Genomic DNA, 22,322 nt, shown 5'->3' on the forward strand with positions numbered 1-22,322 from the left:
AAAAAAAAAAACCAAACAAACAAGCAGTAACACATTGACTTCCATTCTTATATATGACAAGACAAAAATACTCTTGCAATGGCACTCCATTTCTGCTAGCAGGTATGTGGGGGGTGATGGGTTGCTTAAATTTTCCAAACAACAGAGCAGATGCAACTACTTAGACATCACACAACAGAATGTTGCAGTTTCTTTAAGGACTGTGTTCATTCCACTTTACCAGAGAGCAGAGGTTGTGGCTCTTAGCTGTGCTAAGAAAAGGAAGATGTGGAGCTCTGAAACAGTGTCTTGCCATTGAGAAACACAGGCATGCAACCCAAAGAAAAGCCAAGTCAAAACTTACATAATCCCCACCAGAGACGGGTTCCCTAGAAATACTCTGCTGTATGCTCATAAATTCTTATGAAATAACAGGCTACAGTATCCATGAAATGTTTTAAGTAAAGGATAAAGACCATTTTCTTCATGACTGCATTTGATTTCCTCATCTAAGTGTTTAAATCTGCACTGGCTCAAACACCACCTACAATTATGCCAACACTTTGTCAAAAATAACTTTATATATATTTAAAATAAAAAAAACCACCACCACACACCACATATCCATCCTAACTCATGGAGTCAGGAGAAACTCAACACGCTGGTATCCCCCAACACCATCTAGAGGGTGTTAGCAGACAGTGCAGTGAGGTGTGAATAGGAAGGGATGGAGACACCACCATCTGAAAAGAGAAAGTCTTCGCTTACTCCTCTCAGAATTGCTGCAGCATATAAAACATTTTCTGGTTTACCTTCTTTCTAACCCACTCCATCTCCACTATATATTTATGACACATTTTCAATGCCCTATTTAACTCTACATTTGTTTTTTGTATTCTTTTCCCCTAGAGCATTTTGCCAATATTCAAAAGAAATGTATTAAGTTTTACACTGTTCTCTTGTGTCATTATTTCTTTTCAACCTTTTAATCTGACTGAGGTATGCCTCATATTCTATTTTCTTCCCTCTCACTGCAACAAACTCATACATGGCCATAGACATATGTGAGCTCACTCTCCTACATAACATCATCCTTCTACTCTTTATAAACATCTTACCTTCTCTGGCCACAACCTTTCATTATTCATTTACAATACATATTTCCCACTCCTCTAATCTTCCTCTAATCTTCCTCTAATCTCTAGTTCCCCACCTGTAAGTCTCTATGTGATCTGACACCAACTCAGCAAAGCATTTATACTTTTCAGTGTTTTCATAATACTTTAAACGTCTCCTTAACTGCTTCAGCAGATCAGAGCAAAACACTCAGCATCCTGAAAAACCAAAGCTGTCCTTCTACCAACTAAATAGAAGATTTTCTTCATTTGAGCACCTGCTCTGAATCACTCCCTGAAGAAGCTTCTCTCTCACGCAAAATACATTGAACTAACTTTAAGAAAACAAAAATAGATAATGAAATATCAGAACAAAACCACAAGGCTGTTCTTGCCCCATCATCCCATAGTACCCAAAGATTTAATCCTTCTAGTTTTTTGGCCTCAGATTAACCAGTAATGCATACTGCATGCATGATCAACCAGCATAAGTATTATTTTGGTGTATCTGTTTTCCAGTGTCGTAATACTTACCTCTATTGCAGTAGCCTTCACGCAGGTCCTGGTTAATTATTGTTCTTCCCTTTATTTAGGAATCTATCAAAAACCCACAAGTAACTAGTAATTTCATTCCCAAAGTATTAAGAAAACAGAATGATTTTCCTGCTTTAATACTATCCATATCTAATGAGCAGGCTACCATTTCTTCACCTCTCACAAGGCAGGAACAATAGCTGTAATGCTTCAATCTTTCAGGTTAATTGAAAATCTTACATGCCTTTATCTGCACAGCATAAACTTTAACAGAAGTGTCTTCCATCATAATTCACAAGTTTAAGTAGCTATGCACGTGACCCCTAAACTTGTACTGATTACTTCAAAGGGACTGTAAAGTTTTAGAAGGAACAAACAATGATAACACACTGGCATAAAATGGAATAATTGTAGAGATTAAAAAAAAAGAAAAGAAAGAAAATCAGCTGAACTTTTGTTGTTGATTTATCTACACTTGGGAAAGAAGGAGTACTTCTTTGTGATATCTGGAAGGAAAAAGAATTAATATTTTCTTCACTGGAGGTATTTTTTTCTTGTTACCCCTAGAAAACCCAAATGGTTAGAAGACAGGCATGTAAAAGTAAGCTTGCCTCTTCCTGGTTTTTTGAGACTATTTTAGTGATGAACAGATAGGACAACTGCTCAGCTCTAAAGGCTCTCCTTTCAATTCAGAAAACAAAGTCAAAAAATAAAGTAGACGCCTCCATCCATGCCTGTCCTTTCATTTTCACATTTTTATAGAGCATCTCATATCACTTGGCATTCTACTTAAAGTCTCCAGCTTCTGGAACGGGGGGGGGATGAGAGCAGAAACAGACCTTTCATTTTATAAGCATACTTTCCTTATGGAAGAAGCTTAGAAATGTGAATTTGTAATTTTCCAAGCCCAGAACAACAAAGGTGGCTGGCAACTGCAACCACCAAGATAAAGATTTTGTTTCAGATACACAGGAAAATAAATCATGGTTTGAAACTATCAGTGTGTCATTTAATTAGCTTTACCACACAAGCATTAAAGAGCAACTCTGACAATAGGAAGCACAATTAAATTATGTTTATATTTCTTGTAAATGAAGCATGTATTGTTTGTAACCTTGGTTTGAATATACAAGAGCACTTTGATCCCTGTCTACATCTGTGAGGAAAGATGAAAAGGTGAGAAAAGCCCAAGCCATGCATACTGTGGAAAGGGACACATGTGGAAAGGAAAAACACTACTATCTGTAAAGTTGGGGTAGGGAGCAGGGTTGAAATAGAATTGTTCCCCAGTGTATCAACAGGCCTTGATTTGGGATAGATCCAATCCAGGAGGTGGTAACAAATTTGCTGCAGTGGATAATCATTCATGTCAGTGCCATTTACATATGTGTGTGTAAATGTGCATACAGAAATGAATTATTTATATTTGATTAAAAGCTGTTACTCATCTTTGCTTTTCTATAGTTGACTGAAGAACGCTTCTTTCCAATCTCTCTTCCTCTCTGAAATTACCTGGGAACGTGTGTGATATGATTTCCATTAACTAAAGTATTTACACTGAAACTGAATATCTCTTTAAAAGATATGCCCTGCCCTAGTCAGAAGTTAATGGAAAGAATAGATGAAAACCCTCTGACCATCCCACTCACACTGTTAATCTAAATATAATGCTCCTTCCTACTTTCACATCAGTAATGGTGTGATATATTAAAAACAAAAACAAGGAGGAGAAAAACATATATTTTAAGGACCTATACAACTGAAGGGTCACATGCATTTCCCTCTACTTACCTACTCTCTAGACTGACCTTCCTTAAGGTGAATTTCCAAGCAGGGTGAAGTTCTAAAATATTTAGTAATCACCCATTTATTTATTTTCACCTCTACTTTTCAAAAAGACAGGAGTTTTATTCAAAGATCTCCCACATTAGCATGCTATCCCCTCTCCATCACACTGCAATTCATCTGTAGATGATAATATTAGTATCTCAGTTCTTTATGAGAGCAAAGGATAGAACACTGACCTATGGGTCAGATGCTTCATGTAGCTGTATGGGTTTAACTGACAGTAGGATTGAGCCCAGTTGCTTAAAAAAAGCACCAAGCAGAAGATCAGCAGTAAAGGAGAACACTTGAAACATAAATAAGTATGTGCAACAGCAGCAAAGGAAATTTAGAACTGACAGACACCCTCTTTCAAATTTGCCTCAAATGAGGCAAATGAGCAAGTTTCACCACAAAAATTGCTAAAAATGCTCTCTCACAAAGCATTTTGGTTAATACCTACACTTTGACCATATTGTTTTATTACTCTCTTAAAACACTTTTATTTCTACATTATTAAATAAACAAATGTAGGAATGCCTCAGTGTTATTACCTACATATGTCAGCTTTGATTCAAGGAAATAATGTGTTACCTATGTCTTGCATTAGATACTGGGCTATTTGTACTGTGATTTAAAATGGAAGGGACACACTTGTTATGAATCATTGCTTTTGGGTCTACACTTTCAATCTACTTCCAAAAGATGGCCTATTTAATATTTGCTAGGCAGGTTTCTCTACAGGTTCAAATTGGAATAGAAAATGAATTGTGAGAAATGAAGTAGGATGAGAAACACACATAAGCTTTTTTGCATTAAAATCTAGTTATTCTTTACTAATCCATTCTGTGACTCGAGTGCTGCCTCATTTCAGAGGTTAGTAGAAAGCCACAGAAAGTGACTACAAACCTTTCCGTATCAGCAGTATACCTTGAACTTGAGAGGGGGAATTAAACTACTGAAATAAAAACAATATGGACTCCAGCGAGGTTCTCCCTCAAGCAGTTCTGACTGACACAGATGGAACACATATCACTGCTCACTGGTCCAGATCATCAATGTTAAAACCCAGATACCTAGGTTGACTCCCTTTTATATAGAAATCCCTCCTGAAAACATCAAAAGAATTTTTTTTGTACCTGATATGGGGGGGGGCGGGGGGATAACTGAGGTCAGACTGAATTCAACTATGCTGACATGGTTCTCTATCACAAATGGCAAACTACTCCTATCATCACTTCTGTTTGTTTACTGTAGTTTAAAGCTCAATATTACAAAAATGTAGTCATCAAACAGAATATTCGTGCAGAGAAAAAAAAAAGTTACTAAGAGTTCAAAGCCATAGATAAAATATGTCGTTCACCAGAGGCAAACTGGCATGCAGAAAAGTTTCAAGAACTCTGTAAAAATGTAAATATATGTAAATATCTATAAATTTCACTCTTGATTACCCAGTAGCTTTATCACTGTGGATTACATCAGTTCTCAGTGGTCTAAAGCCATTGCTGATAGAACTGATTACAATAATCTATTATTAGTATGAATCCCAGAATAGATATTACACTACCACTCAGAAAAATAAATCATAAAATCTCACACCAACAAAACAAAAAAACCTAATCTGTAGTACTTCACTCTTCACCTCCTCAGATTTGTCCTTTCTGTACCTCTGACAATGGCTATTTATTAAAACAGCAGAGCAAGAATAGTCATAAGGATAGTTCATGAGAAAATAATGCAGTAACCAAAATGAGGATAATGAGGTGCTCAGACATTTCCTTAAATAGATGGCTGGTGGCAAAAGAAACCATTTCAACAGCTACATATAACAAAATAAGTACAGGGTAGGGGGAAGCACACAACCAATAAGAAGGGGGGAAAAAGGGCAGGGGCAAGCCAAGAAATGAGAAAGATCTGGTGATATTCAGTGTCCCTATAGAAGCAGCTGGGAGCAAGAGCTGCAAAAGGATGCACTGACAGTACAATATCTGGAGTGGGAAGGAGCAAAAGACATCCCGGATGTCTGCAAGGAAAAATATTTCTATTGTTTTCTGGTAAACATATTCAAGAAAGAGGAATTGGAACTGAAATTCAAACTGCGTATTCTTTACAGTACTGCCACTAGGCAGTAAGATCAGTTATATCAGTGTTCCCAAACCTTAAGAGCAACATGGCACAATAATCTTAATAATTAACAAGTAACAAACAAGTAATTCTGAGTTTAACATGATCAAATTTCTCAGTTTCTCTTATACCTGTGGTCACACATAATATGTACTCATTAAAGTTAAGCTGTATGTTTATCTACATTGACTTTTCTTCTAGTGTTGCCTATATCAGTTTTAATAATGCCTTTGAGAATAAAATTTGCAACCACAAATGGAAACCTGGGAACGAGGTCCAATAGCTTAGTACTGGCTCTCCAAAGGGATAGGGAAGCTGAGCTCTCGCGGAAGCTGTTTATGAGTACTGCTTGTGAGTTCAATCTCTGTGGGTCCCTTCAGAGCAGTTTTACACACACCAACCAATGGCTCCTCACTCCACAAGAAGGTCCACTGATTTCAACAGGATCTGCCAAAGAATAAGGCTGGACTCAACAGAAAGATGGGTGAAAGAGAGAAGCTCTGTGCCAAATACTGAATACATGTTCAACAAAAGACAGCAGCAAATTCATGGTCTGCATGCATCACATTAACCTCCAGGGTCTCTCAGGGGGAGAGGGCTGGGGACTTCCCACTCCCCACTCACACCAATGCAGCTTTGCCCTACAAGGTGATGGAAGGAGGATGATTAGCAAGGAAGAAGGAAAGAAGAGTAGGAAAGCACAGGGAAACAGAGCTGTGAAACAGTAGCCTGGCCCCTCAGCCAGAGAAGTTGTTTGGTCTGGTATCAAGTATATGCGTGTCGCTGATCCCATTCTCAAATCCAACCAAGTGATATATTTTAAACTAATATGCAGGAAAACTGCATATATTCAAAAGACTTGCTAAGAAAATGGAGCACATTTATCAATGAAAATATCCAAGTGAGGAGACTTCAACCTGAACAGTTAGCAAGTGGGGAAAAGAAGCTACTGGCTTACTTCACAGACGCATGCTCACGATAGGTGTGTGTTAGCCCTACACAGTTATCTCTAAACACAGTCTAGACAGTCTCACACACTCACAATAAAAGGTTTTCCATTTTAGAAGCATGTTCCCTATCTCATCTCTTCAAAGAATAAATTCTTGATTAAACTTTTTAAAATGTATTTTTATATAGATAAAGCTTGTGTTTTAATCACTTGTGTGACATTTCTGTTCTGCTCTTGTGATGAGAACAAATGCAACAGAGGATGGATTCTCAATTGCTCTTCATTCTTTTAATATTTCAACATAAAAGACAATCACTATATTAATAATGAAAAGTGGTTGAACAGTCCACTAAGGACAAGCATAATTCAGTGTTGCATGGATTACTTCATGAAGACAGGCCAGGGAAAACAAAACTTGCAAGCTGGCTACAGAGAAGGTGACAAAAAGAAGACATCCTTGAGCCCAATACTCAGCAAACATACGAAGACTTTGCATCAGTCCCTCTTGGAGATCCCTTGTTGACTTTAGAATAGAGAACAACCAAAAAACAGAAGCAAAAAAATCCAGCAGATGGCTCTAAATGAGGAGAACAGAGACAGGTGACTAACTAGACTGAGAGAAATAAAAATAAAATGGGAGCAGTGCCACAGTGTTATCATTTTTGTTGAGCCACCTGGAGAGGTAGCAGGCTTATCAATGAATGCCAAAAACGAGTAGTGTCCATCTGCTCACCCTAATAAATATCCCTTACCAGAAAAAAATATAAAAGAATACAATTCCCTCAGCACTACTCACATGCTTTCAGCAGACCCATTTGTTTAAAATATTTATTTGGGCCTTACATGATTTAACAACTACTTGCTGTGAACACAATAACATGTTAAGATGACCCTTGGAAGTACATGGCAAGTCAGTAGCTGTAAGAATTCACAATAGAAGACTCCAACAACTTCCTTTTAAATGAGCAAAAGCTTTGCAATTATCACTGCCTTCAAAACATCTTTAGAAAGACTTTCGAAAGAATACCTCTGACCAACTGAAGGAACTGATGGCAAAATCCTAAATGAGAGGGGCACTTCAAAATTCAAAAAGTTAGTACTCTTCTGGAGATAACAGCAGTGGAAGGTATCTCCATTCAAAAAGAAGTATCAGAACCATGGTACAAGCTCAGTTTACCTCCTCTGCTGGCCTCCCCAAATGATGATGAGTACCATCCTTCTGCTGATTCTAAATGTGGCTTGAAAATGGAGGTCAGAGCTGGCAGAAGGTAAAATGAGGAATGCTCAGGTCTCTCGAAGTACCACTACAAAAACAAATGGGATGGAAGAGAAAACTAAAGCATACAGGTTGGTTTGCATTCATGACTTTGAAAGCAAAATGCCTCTTCTTTAGCACTAACCTTTATCAGCTCCAAACACTGTTTTAGCAATGAATGAATGCATAAGAGTTTTGAAAAGCAATTCAAAATTGCTAAGACAGATATTTTCAAGCTGGCCTTTTGATTCAGAGCTGTATTTATTTTTCATAGATGACATACACAGCTGAAAAAAAACCTGTTCTGTTTAACATCATCAATTCTACCACCTCAATCAAAGCAACTCAATCCCATAAAACTGTCTGAATTCACACAAAGTTATCCAGAACAGGATAGACCTTTATATTCACCACCATCTCTGCAATATAAAATAATCTTATCATACTACTTGTGCTGTTTAGCACTAAACTTTTCCTTTCATATGGCAAAAATGTGACAGAATTAAACTTAAAATATGCTTATATAAACACGTATGAAGAGAAAGGAGAACACAACAAAAAGCCCTTTTGAGGAGCTACAAATCACAAAATGTGAGCAAACATGTATCCACACAGGCCAGAGTTCTGTAGACGTATGCACAAGGCCAGAGTTCCTTCATAGTTACTACAACAGATTTTTAAAAACTTCCAAACAGTAGTTTTAAAAACTGCCCATAATAAAACAAAGCAAACAGATGCTGCACTGGGTGCATCACAGAAAAGCTATGCACCACTGAAAGCTTATTTCTCTGTTCAATTCAATACTCAGGAAACTAATTTCTTCAAAATTAAAGTTATTTTGATTGTGTAAATTCCTTTAAACTTGGTTGTCTTCAAAATTTTGTATCTCAACAAAAGCTGCAGAAAGTCTGATCAACTGTTCCTGGGACTGAAGCAAGACACTTGGTTCCTAAAGTCTCAAGCACCTTTACCAAGTACCAGTTGCAAAACCCGGCTCTTCCAGCTGAAGCACAAAAGACAACACTGTAGCCATGCATATTATTTCCACTGTTTTGTCTTCCCTACATTAGCATGAACCCACAGTCAAGTAACAGAAAGCAGCTAACATGATTTGGTTCATCCGTGAAGTGGCCCACATTTTTTTAAATAATGTGGGTTAAGAGTGGGAACTCTCAGATAAAATGCCAAGCAGAAGATTCTGTTTAAATCCAAATAAACAAAGCCTTCCACCAAAGCAAATAAACTCTCCAGGTTGGGTTACAGGATTTTAACTATAGCATTATTCACATGACATCCCCTTTCTAGTCCAATAAAAACAGCTGTTTGGTTTTTTTAAATAAATATTTTTATGAAACAGTTGGAGCAAAGCCTGCATCACTGAAAACCTGAATGCGAAACGGACAACCTTAATTTTTACTTCTACTAAAAAAAAAAAACTATCAGGAGAAAACTTAAAGTTCCTTTAATGTTAATTATCCAATGTTAGTAGCAAAATATCCTTTCTATTCCCTCCTTTAGTTTACTGCATCTTATTTTTAAAACATCTGTGTTTCAATAAGGTATGAGTAAGGTACATTGCCGTGGCAGACAGATCTTGCCCACGCTATAAGAACAGAGCAGATGATTTTTAAAAAGCCTTGGATATGGCTTTGCACACATTGTTGAAGGCTTCTCCTCATACCTCTGAGAACAGTACAAACCAAAATTATTTAAAGATATCACACATTTTCTGATTTTATCAAGCATTAAATCGTTCTCATTATGAAAAGGAAAAAAGCATGCCCGAAAGCAGTATCACTGATCCATAGTTCAACAGCCTACTGAGACCATTCTGTACCCTTTCATAATGGTCTTGTGGGGGACAGGATTCATCCCAGAGCAGGGCACCTTGTCTCTTGTGTGCATAACATTCTTAATTTATTTAAGAAGAAACTGTCATCACCTAAACAGACATATTCCTAAACTTTAACCTTCAAAAACATTTCACTTTACTAAAAACCTGCTCAAAAAAAACCCACAACAAAGTTTCAGCATTTTCTGTAAAAAGCAGATGTGCATGACAGCAACAAAACTTGACTCAATTCTCCATGTCTTAATTTTACACTGCATTTTACTCTTCTAATCTGTCTTGCATTCGTGTTTGATTAAATACAGCTAACTAGTAAGAATTACTCTACCCAGACCTGAAAATATCACATACATAGTGACCATAAATTGTTACAGTTTTGTTCAACACATCTTTTTCTTGAATGTATCCAGAATTACTCAGTATCTGCTCATTACAATGCAAAAGCAGGGGTTTTCTTCCCTTTCCTTTCCATCCAGGTTACCAGACTTAATAATGGTCAGTACCAGTCTCCCTGAAAATAAAGAACTTGGTAACTAGCCCACCCATAACAGTTATACTTCTGGAAACCATCATTTATAAAAGTACAACCAGCAAAAGGATCCACTCCAGTTTAAATATCTGAATCAGAGCCTGAAGGCACAGTTTGAAAAAGGTATTACTTTCATATAAACAGAACAATCAATGGGTAATCAGTGACACAATAAGCACAAAATCTCAGTTTTGTCATTATCCTAGTTTCATCTGGGATAGAGTTCATTTTATTCTTAGTAGCTGCTACAGTGCTGTGTTTTGGACATAGTATGAAGATAAAGTTGATAACACACTGATGTTTTAGTTGTTGCTGAGCAGTGCTTACACTAAATTAAGGATTTTTCAGTTTCCCATGCTCTGCTAGCAAGCAGGTGCATAAGAAGCTGGGAGGGTGCATGGTCAGGACAGCTGACCCGAACTAGTCAAAGGGATATTCCACACCATAGGATGTCATGCTCAGTATAGAAACTGGGGGGGGGTTGGCTGGTGGGAGGGCCGACTGCTGCTCAGGGACTGGCTGGACATCGGTCAACGGGTGGTGAGTAACTGCACTGTGCATGTGTCTTTTCTTGGGTTTTATTTCTCTTTTTGTTATCTTCCTTTTCATTTTTATTATTATTATTTTATTTCAGTTATTAAGCCATTCTTACCTCCACCCATGAGTTTTGCCTTTTTTTTCCAATTCTCCTCCCCATCCCACCAGGGGCAGGGGGAGGAGTGAGCAGCTGCGTGGTGCTTAGTTGCCAGCTGGGGTTAAATCACAACAGTCGTGTGCCACTGAATATTTTAATAAACTTATTTTGGCTTATTTCTACTCACACACACAGGTACTTTGTGGAAAATAGCTTTAAAAGTATAATATTTACCTGCTTAAAGAGATTCCTTCCTAAGAGACTGGACACCTGAAATGCAATTATTTTAGCCACACTGGAGGAACAAATGAAATGCATAAAATCTTTGCTGCTGCTCACACCAGGTTATTTCAGTTCCCACTCTACCTCAGGAACATAAGAGTCCTTCTAGGAGAACAGTCCTAGTGCTGGCAAAGTCCCACCAGCCTACTATCAGAGAGGTGAACTCTGTTCTCTGTCCTCTTATACCAGAAAACAACTTGTGTCATCTGAATCAGGGGAGTTTGTTTTTGTTTCTAAGCTGTTCTGTGTATCCACTCTGAGAGTATGAATCTAATTATTTGGCCTTACAGTAGTGTGTTAGAGGGAGTTTTGTTTAAATAATTCTGCTGGTTTTCCTGGCTGGCTTGGAAAATGAGGAAACTTCTATGAGCAAAGCAAACAAATGAGCAAAACAAACCAGATGCTCCTTCTGCTGCACAGTAGATGAAAGTTTTCAGCTACCCAGACATCCTTAATTATTTTCAGCAAATAAATCATCTGGGTAAAGTTGCTCATTGTAGTAAAGGTTTTGCATTTCTCTGTTGAGTTAATCTCCGAGCACTCAGCATTTCATTGAGAAAATAAATAGCACATTTTTTTCTTGCAACAATCAAAAAGAGAGTAAAGGCATGAAGTGAACCTAACAATATCTTTTTCTATAGCATCTAGAGAAGCCAAGAAAAGGAGGTTTTCAGTTTTTTATGCCACTTGTATGACATCCTGTTGCTACTACGCAATGCCAGAGAGCTGTCTTAGCTGGAACAGTCAGCCCAGAGACTTTACCTGATATTCAAGAATCAGCTTTTTAAAATTATTTATATTATTTATTACCTTACATAAGAAGATATGATGACAGTGATGACTAGAAGATGCAAAGATCACTTGCATTACATAGAAGTCATCAGTACCTGGTGCACATTCATTACTGAGTGTGTGGTTTATTCCTATCTAGGATTTTAGTTCAGGATGAACAGAGAACCTCAGGAATTACCATCAACAGCTTTCTACAGAGAGGATGTTTCACATATCTATTTATGCTCTGGCTTCCTATGAGAGTAAAAGCTAGAGAGTCTAGTACCAAATGCAATCACAGGCTATAAATATCAAAAGGTGTTGGACAGGCCATCAGAAGGGAACCTCTGTTAGCAACCATCAGTAGGAAGTATCACCACGGTTTTCTAAGAATTTTGTATTCAGAGCTGGGGATGACATCTTTATATAATACCATCAGTGATGCTCTGAACAGGTAGTTTGACAGCTGCAAATCTTAGGTACTACGTGATATTACATTTTAAGAGTGATGTGTAATAAGATACCATTTCATGATGTAAATATATTACCTAATATATGCTTGGCAGACCAGCACAGCATCTTGAAGGACAGCCTCCAAAAATACTACTAACCTGTCACCTTATTTTCTATACAACGCCTCATATTTCAAGCAATGGAAAGCAATTCAACCTGAAATCACTAGCATTCTTTTTTAAAATCAAATTACTTTGAATATTTCCAGTAACAGAATAAGGTCACCTAAGTCCAGATTCCAGCTTGACCATGCACACCTGAGGCATAATCTTCAAAAGGCAGGATGTTTGGTTGGAATTGGGGGGGGTGTTTCTTCATGTATGCACATGGGGAACAGGGACTGGAAAAATACATCCTCCTTTGTGAATCTACTTCAAGTTGCATAGAGGATTTTTCCATGTACTATGGTCCTCAAGCAATCAAACTGGCATCAGATGGTCTACTGTACTAATTGTTCAAGCATAGTTTGGGATATTGTCACCGCTCAAAAAAACTTTAATAGAAGCAATGGGAAAGGGATACAGAAAATACAGCAAAAGTTGCAGTAATGTCCCCTGGAATGGGAAAAATTGATACATCTGATTCTCAAAATGGGTAATTAACTACTGCTGTTACTGTGGCTTCACAGAATCACAGAATCATTCAGGTTGGAAAAGACCCTTGGGATCATCAAGTCCAACCATCAGCCCTACTCTACAAAGTTCTCCCCTACACCATATACCCCAACATCTCATCCAAACGACCCTTAAACACATCCAGGGATGGTGACTCCACCACCTCCCTGGGCAGCCTATTCCACTGTCCGACCACTCTCTGTGAAAAATTTTTTCCTAATGTCCAGTCTAAACCTCCCCTGTTGCAGTTTAAAGCCATTCCCTCTTGTTCTATCACTAATTACCCGTGAGAAGAGACCAGCACCAACCTCTCTACAATGTCCTTTCAGGTACTTGTAGAGAGTGATGGGGTCTCCCCTGAGCCTTCTCTTCCTCAAACTGAACAGTCCCAGCTCCTTCAATCTCTCCTCATAGGATTTATTCTCCAGGTCCTTCACCAGCTTTGTTGCCCTCCTCTGCACTCACTCCACTTCCTTGCACTGGTGATGGGTACCACAAAGGGCCAGCTTTCTCAGTACAAGTGGAAGATTAGAGAAAAAAAGTTTTAAACACCCTTCCAAAACTGCAGGTCTAAGCAAATAAGCAGTATAAGGAAAACAGTTTGCATTGTACTTTGCTCTCAGGATACATGAGCCCTCTCTTTGGGTTAGTCGTTCCAACTTAGTCCACTCCAGAAAGAAGTCCAAGCTCCAGGATAACATGATCCAGATACAAAGAACCCAAAGGTTTAGCAACTGGAATTCTTCTCCACATACATCCCAGTTGCTCACAGCATGCACACCCTTATTTCAAATCTCAGTCATAAGTCCTCCACAAAATTAATGTACAATTACAGTGAAGGTCTACCCCCCACTTTCTAACTTCTCATGATGGTTACAATCTCCTGTAACCTGCCCACAAGGAAAGCAAAGCCTAATGACAGCAAGAGATGGACAGTCACAGAGCTGGGCTTAGGGATGACAGGACTTAACACATACTAAAGATAACAATAACCCCAGGACCAGCCCCCTTTAGAAGTGAATACAAACTTCTGTAATTCACAGAATTACAGAATCATAGAATAATTTAGGTTCAAATAGACCACTGGAGGCGTGGTCTAGTCCAAAACCGCATTCAAAGCTGGTCACTCAGGGACTTGTCTAGTTGGGTTTGAATGTCTCCATGGACAGAATTTCCACAAACTCTCTGGGCCACCTAATTATAACTAATTTCAATTTAATGCTCTCCCCCATAAATTCCTCATACAGAGACAATCACAAAATACATTTGCTTGCCAAATCTATAGTTGAGCTAACTCATCTTTTCAGAAAGGGAGAATGGGCAGAGACTATATGTGCAAAACTGGGGAAAGATTCAAAGGTGCACAAGTATCTTGACAAGTCACACAAAGAGAAATGTCACATTTATACATCCACTTCTCAGGTCTTAGAAACCCCATTTACTATCTACCTTGTCTACTCCTGACTTGAAGTAGACAATGTACTACAAATGCCCTACCTTTTCTTTCCTTTCTTCATCTAGCTACCAGTACTACACAGTGATGAACTCTGCAACTCTATAAGATGAAGACAACAGAATTCTCCTCCAAAGCTACTGCACTGAGAAAAAACAAAATATGCTGGAAGATTTCTGTGATTTCTATAATGAATCAAACAACCAAAATTTAAAAAAAAAAAAATCAAAGATTAATTGATTTCTTGGACTTGGACTGTAAAATTATTTTTCTTACTTTTGATTTATATTCGAAACATCTAGAATATTACTACTTCAGAATTTAGTTGTGGCAAGAGGGGGTTAAAACCACAAAATGAGAACAGCTTTCATTTAAAAATAATTCACTGAAGATCTCATACATCACCAACTGAGATGTTCACTTGGGCAAGGAAGTTGATACGTTTATGACAAGCTATTGTGTACTTTTCCAGATGATGGCAACACACTGACAGCTTTAAAGAAGTAGAAGTGTTACTGTAAGGTATACTGTCTAAGCAATCTTCTCCCTCTGCAGCAATCTAACAGTTTATATTTACAGTTGATTATCATTTCTATGAAATTCCAACATTTGCTAATGATCTCCAAGACTGGGAAAAATAGCGTCTTGTGTCTCAAGCTCTCTCCTGTAGACACACTATTCTTCTAAAATAGTCTGAAAGACAACACATGCACTTCTTTTTCATAAAGCATTCATTCTCATTTCTTTTAAAAATATTTCAGACAGCACTATTCTCTTTTCCACTTCTGTAAGATGTGTCAGCCAACAGAACATAATTAATCCTCAGGGTAAGGAGTTTACAGTAAGCCTTTTTTTGCAAGCAGCAGAACCAGCAAAACTTTATTTCCTCTGTGTCTGGAGGCAAAGCTCGTTTGCAGATTCAGTGGTAAGGGTAAGGTAATTCATCTTGCTACCTCTGCTTTAGCCAAGGCATTAATAGGGTCTCTCCTTTATTAAGCCCTTTATTCTGGGTTTACACTGGGCTGCAATACATTTAAGCGTGAACAGATTAACATCCAGAAATCTGAAACAAGCTGCCATTGCATTTCACTGTAGATGGACAGGGATTAATGGAGAGACTTTGTAGAGTTAAACCCTACGTGCACAGAGAGGCTGTGCAACACAAACTGCACATTCCTCTGTGGGTGATCCTGGGCAGAAGATGGGGACTCACTGCTTTTTTAGAGGTCTGCCTTTTCAAAGGTGTTGGGAGGTATGACAGCAGTGATGGTAATTTTTTGGAACAGTAGACTACACGGAAACAGTAAGCTACGTGAGAGCTAGAGAAGTTGATGAACTGACATATTCAAACAGAAGAAACCAAATCCCAATTCCTAATCAGTAGAGATCAGACAACTATTCTCAAATTATATCCTTGAAAATCTTGTGCCAGTCATCAAACAGCAGGTTTGTGACACTGTACAATAATACCTTGATCATTTACCTATGCTGTTTCAAGATACACAACAAGCAAGATATGATATCTTGCTTCACAATACATTAAATATATTAAACAATATTTTTCTGCTCTTATTCCCATTTGTCACCAAAAAAGTAGACCATGTATACATTTTCATTCTTCAGGTTCTCAGATTTGTACCTCAAAAATATAGTTCTCCTTCTAAAAGGAGTTACTAATTTTTTGAGAAACGAAGGCAAGTGAGAAAAATCATTTGCTTACCTATGTCCCTTCTCAAATGCAAATGCAGAAATAGCAATATAAGCTCATCAATTTGCATCTAGAGACAAAAAAAAAACCCAACTACTTAGATCACCTACTCCATTCCTTTTCCGAGGTCTGGATCACCCCTTAAAGCATACAGAGATATTCTTGTAATACACGTCCCCCAAAATCACTGTAGATGATACACAATCACACATCAGCGTGGCCTGAACATATGTCGTGCTTATTTAAGAAGGCAATGTCTTCCTCAAAAGCAGCATATGTTCTGTGCTATGTTGCAGTCGTTATGGAAGGTTTTTTCCTGTAAAGCAGCAGAGAAAATACCACCTAAAACCTCAGCATCTTGTTGGTATAACATTTAATGTTGCTTCAGTAAATCTTAAATGCCCCTAAAAAAAAAAAGAAAAGGAAAAAAAAAATAGAGCTCCTTTTAACATTTTTTGACTGACACAGACCTGATTTTTTTAGGTTAGTTTTCATTGACAGGTATGCAACTGACACCTTCAAGAATCTCTACTTATTGTGCTAAAAATTGGGTGCAAACTATCAAAAGTATAAGCAAACTGAAGTGACAGATTTATGGCTAGTTACACAACTGCTAAATTGAGAATAGTTTATAAGCTAACACCCCACTTTCTACCTTGGTATTTTTACCCACTATTCCTATTTATGCTACTAATACATAAGAAGCCTGGTAGCTTTCATAAACCCTTAGACTGTAAATCATTCAGACAACAGGATCTGCCAATATTTGCAAAGCAAACACAGGACACATCTACATGGAATCTCTGCATCCTGTGTCAATACCCACAGCCAGCTCCCAGCTCCCACCACCCTTCCTCCCTCACCCCAAACAGTATTTAACTTCACGAATTGCTCCAGATAAGACTTTGGGGCAGTTCACCTAATGACGTACAACACAGCATGGACTGATGTGATAGAAATCTGTTTTCAAATGCTCAGATGAGACATCACTCTGAACCAAGATTGTGCAACAGCTTTGCCTACAAAACTGCTGCAAACTTGCCTTTATGCAGAGAGGTTTCCTCTGGTTACCCCCCAAAGTCATGTAAAATGTAAAGGCACCTCCCAACATGAAGCTACACTGCTTCATACAATTTAAAAAAAACAAGCAAAACCAAAGTGACAGCACTACTAGATATACCTTCAACATGATCCATGATGGAAATCTACTTTGCTGGACAACTAAACAATTGGCATTAGAGAACCTCTTTTTTGCTATCAGGTGAAGACAACCTATCAAAAGTTTGCATTTTTAACCCTTAATGTTAAATATAACTTAAGTGGTTTTTTGGATATGGTTGAAAAGTAGACATACAATAAAGTTACAATATGCTCCCTTTTTTGGCACAAAAATATCTTCAATGACACAGAAATAGATCTGGTTTATGTGTAATAGAAGATGATCAGATATGATGTTATAATTATCATGAAAGAAAAAGGTTTGGAAGTAAGATGTCTACCTTTTGTCTCTTGAACATCCAGCACTAGGAAGGCCAACATCAGGTACTTCTGCATTTGCCATATCATAGATATACAAATATATTGGATTATGTAATTACCATCTCAGTAGATAAGACACTAGAAAAGCCAACATACCAGCATTTCTGAAGCTCGCTACTAATTAAATCATATGCATACAGGCTCAATCCAAGGATGATCAAAGTTAATGAAAAAAATTCCCATTTAATTCAATAAGCTGTGGATCAGTTCCAGACAGCTAACTGCTACTCCATCCTCTTTGTTCTTTATCAAAAGCACTCCAACAGTGTGAAAGTGAAGAGGACTCCATATGAGTCTACAGACTTTGTATCTCCCCTCAGATATGAATTTTAAATTAATTATTTGACAGCTGACTACATTACATACAATTAAGTAATCTTTTCCATAAAGCTGTATTAGAGGCTACTCCAGGTTTTGAAGGAAAACAGACTCCAACTATTATTCTTACATCAGTAGCTTTAAAAGATTTCAACTATTTCTTTTACATAAAGGTTTACCCTCATTTTAAGTTTATGTGCCACATTGTTCACCACTGCAGCAATATATTACCATATCTGAGCATGGAGAATGTACTGGAAATAGGGCACTAAAATTATAAGGCTCCCTAAAATTAAGAGAAAGATATCTAAAGTAATCTGAAGTCAAAGAAATAAAGAATGAATGTTCAGATCAAATAACTATCTATTTTTAATTACATGTGAAATGCAATGTCACAATTGTTGAACAATTTCAGTAAACTGGACATTTCATTTATGAAACCTGAATAGCCTTTGAAAATCTGAATAGCCTTTGAAAATCTGAATAGCCTTTGATTCAGTTCTTGTTAACAATGCTTTTTCACATTCTATTTTTCACTAAATTCTTGTATTAAAAATGAGAATTTAATTTCAGAATTAAACTCAGCTTCCAGTGCTGCACAGATACTTAGTTCTGTCTCTTTGAAGTCAGGGTTTCAGCAGACATCCATTCACATCAGCCTAAAGTCTCTCATTCGTTGAAAGCAGAGCTGGACAGGAGTTGCTGTAAAGTCTTTATTTGGGAATCCAATATATGCACCACTGCTATTAGCCATTGCACAATGTCTCAAATCTAATGAGCATTGCACAGGAAATTGAATAATAAAAAATAATCTTTTCTGTTTGAGAATCAAGAGTCAGTTAAATGAAAATTGAAGTTGTCAGCTTTTGACAGGAGAAATGGTGTCTATGCCTAAAACTTCACATTCCATCTATACAGGAACACAGGCTTAAATGAAAAAAGGTGTTTATACATAGTTTCAATAAAACTTATGTATGCAATGCTGCCTAGCTGACCACCTTACACCTTTCCTACTCTAAGATTCCAAGCACTTCTTGTTGGAAAAAGCATATTCTTTGACCAAATCCATCACATCCAAGTTCAAAAAGTTTTGTGGGTATAACCAAAGACGTCTACTCTTAGCACCTCCTCCACTTCATGTTAGAGAACCACATCAAAAACAATGGAAAGGGAATGGTGTTACAACAGTTTTTATTACCACACCTCAGGTCTCCTTTGCTGTAGCTACTCAGAAGCCCTGGATGGCTGTGCCGCACCACTGGGAACCTTGTGAGTAGGAAGTCAGAGCAGCAGGATTTCATTCCCAAGCAGTGCAAAAACATCCCTCAGGGAGCCCTGAAATCCATAATCAGAATGTGAAATGATCTCCTGGTCTGCTTGTCCCTTCTCACTCAACCCCTGTCCAAGACTAAAGAGAGAGGTGTCAGAAAACAATGACTGAAATTCCTACCACCTTTCTTCTGCTTTGTGTTGCCAGAGAAGATTTCTGCAGAGCCACTTTTAGGCATCCAATTAAGAATTATGCTATCAGGTTTTTTTGACTGTGCCCAGACATGCAAGAAATGGTTCTAAACTCATCTCTTGACTTGAGTACAGACATAGCTGCAGGATAACATAGACTATTATAGTTTAAGATATGAGTAAAAACAGATTCCTATAAATTTACCCAGGTGCTCATACCGCTCTTGAAAAACGCTTCTGTCTGCTCACTCTCCTTAATAAGGGCCCATTATCTCTGAAACATGTAGATGGGACCTACAAATTGTACTAAGAAGTAAATTTTATTTACTCCACACTTTTTTTTTTTTACATAATGCAAAAGCCTTTATTGCTTCGGTATGATTCCCTATCGCTGAAGCTCTTTTCTGTTGACTGAGTGAAACAGAAATCAATGAAGAGATTTTTTTTTTTATTCTTCCCTTTATGCGCTAGTGATTTAGGCTGTTCTGTTCCCTTACTGTTAATGGGGTTTAGAAGTAGAAGACCCCTTCATCTCTCAAGAACTATTAACCCGAAGTCTTAGTCTATATATACAATGTTACAGCAAACAAAATATAGTTAGAAACTCTGTGTCATCGTTTACATTGGATCCCAAATCACATGATAAGCAAATAATAATAAAGAAAACAAATAAAACAAAAGTATAGGGAAAAGCAGCTAGCCTACACAGAGTGTGGTATTGACTGGCATGTTGTAAACGGAAAAAAACCAACCCACCACAGAAGTTTCTAAATGACACAGTTCATTCCAACTCATTTAACCTACACAAAATGCCGGATGCACATGAACAGCAGGATTTGCAAACAATATGGACAGCTCTGCCAGCAAGTCTCATACAATCATAGTATCTGTCTCAACACAGTTGGTCTCACAGCAATACAAATTTCAGAAGGTAAAACAAAAATGAAGTAAGATTGCACTGCTAAACATTTTCAGGTTGGTTGCCTTTACCCTAGTGTTTTTAGCAAACTTATTTATTACCTAGACATATTCATTTTTTAACTACTCTGGCGTTATTTCCTTGATTCCAGCACTGAAATTTACCACTGGTGGATGGATAATGTATTTCTTCAAAATCCTACATGACTTGATGAAGCCTCTGTGCTGCCTCATCAGTCTTCCAATACATTGCTGGGCTGCAAGATAAAAGACTTACTTCGCTCTTTTAAGAATAAGTGTACTCAAGACTCCTCACAAGAATTAACTGCCTAGACAACTTCCATTAACAATCTTTAAAATTTTAGTTTGTATATTCTACAGTTATGAATGTATACAGGTTACCAAAAGACAGAAAACCCAATCTGAAAATATTCTACTTATATTAGGAAACATTTTCTGTAACAGTAGCTAAAGAAACACATTAACTATGTTGTCGTGGTTTAGGCCCAGCCAGCAACTAAGCACCACATGGCCGCTCGCTCACTCCTCCCCATCCCATCCCGCAGGGAGGGTGGGATGGGAAGCAGAATCAAAAGAAAAGGGTAAAAACTCATGGGTTGAGATAAGGACAGTTTAATAGGACAACACAAGAAGAGATGAAATAATAATAATACTACTAATAAAAGAATGTACAAGGTGAGTGATGCACAATGCAATTGCTCACCAACCAGAATCTGATGCTCAGCCCGTTCTTGAGCCGCAATCCCTCCTCCCCAGCCAGCTCTCCCAGTTTATATACTAAGCATGACATCATATGGTATTGAATATTCCCTTGGCTAGTTCAGGTCAGCTATCCTGGCCGTGCCCCCTCCCAGCTTCTTGTGAGAATTAACTCTATCCCAGCCAAAGCAGGGATATATGTTTAGAGCCTAAGGGTAAAGAGTATAGTCTTTTTCCTTAAAAATACTTTAACTGCAACAAGTCATACTGAATTATAGACAATGCTGCTGAAATACTCATGTGAAATTTTAGAATAAAATCCCTCAATTTAAAATTCTGCCTATCCAAATAAATACAAGTCAAATTTTAAAATGGATTTGCTTAATCCTGTTCTAGTTTCCTGATACAACTGCTTCGGTTCTGTTAAAGTTTATGGCTAGGATTAATTCATCTGTATTCAGGCACCTTGTAACACTGTATTTGATTATGTCTGAACATTACTACCTTTACAGCGTTCAAGAGGTGCTGACATCTTCTGTAACTTGTTAAAGAACTAGAAGATACTCGGTAGCAAGTAAAGCAAGGGAAGTATGATTTAAATGTAGGTTTAAATTGTGTCTCCATCCAGTCCTGCTACCAGGATAAAAAAGGTTTGAGAGTGTTACAGTAAAGAGAACAAGACTAGAATCACTAACTTCTTTCTCTGTCATTAATTTTAGAAAACAGGATATATTTGGGTCCATGGCTGACAACACCCCAGGATAATGGGTTCCCTAGCAGCTTTGTGCTTTATTATCCTTAATGTTACCAGATAACATCTCCTATAAGGCTTGCTAATGTTGATATACTTACTCCAGATAAAGCACAGCACAAAGAACAAAAGAAAACCTTTGCTTGAAAGGCCCTGAGAAAGCCATATATTTTAATTATGTCAGATAACCCTTCTGTGGCACCAGATACTTGAAAGTCACACTTCTCTCCAGAGCAAGCCTCAGTGAAAGAAAACTTAGAGCTCAGGATACACATCTCAGACTACGGTGCACAGAAGTATTTCTCCATCCGGTCTTTAGATAACAAAGGCAACACCCCCTCATCTTGCATTTTGAGCCAAGATACACATACTGACTGGGTGGAAGAAGCTATATAAGTTAGGAAAAAAAAAGAAAACAATAACATGAAAGAATCAAATCTTTATTATTAATGAAGAATAAGGTGTTATTATAGCTCAAGGTC

At 37.7% G+C, this 22,322-nt stretch overlaps 1 protein-coding gene across 6 annotated transcripts in view; it reads right to left on the reverse strand.

Annotated features, from left to right (window-relative positions):
* The window catches only part of FARS2 (phenylalanyl-tRNA synthetase 2, mitochondrial), a 255,190-nt gene that overhangs the window by 224,409 nt on the left and 8,459 nt on the right, over window positions 1–22,322 (reverse strand). For 2 of the 6 annotated variants that reach the window (XM_074872553.1, XM_074872532.1), the window contains 2 exons: window positions 19,194–19,325; window positions 7,703–7,829 (listed from right to left, as the gene is read on the reverse strand). The exons of 3 other annotated variants lie outside the window; for them this stretch is intronic. The gene's annotated coding sequence lies outside the window, so the exon portion shown is untranslated. The remainder of the gene's footprint in view (window positions 1–7,702; window positions 7,830–19,193; window positions 19,326–22,322) is intronic. One more of the 6 variants, XM_074872563.1, reaches the window with a different exon arrangement.

This window comes from Strix uralensis, chromosome 1 (assembly GCF_047716275.1).
Source record: "Strix uralensis isolate ZFMK-TIS-50842 chromosome 1, bStrUra1, whole genome shotgun sequence".
Taxonomy (NCBI): Eukaryota; Metazoa; Chordata; class Aves; order Strigiformes; family Strigidae; genus Strix; species Strix uralensis.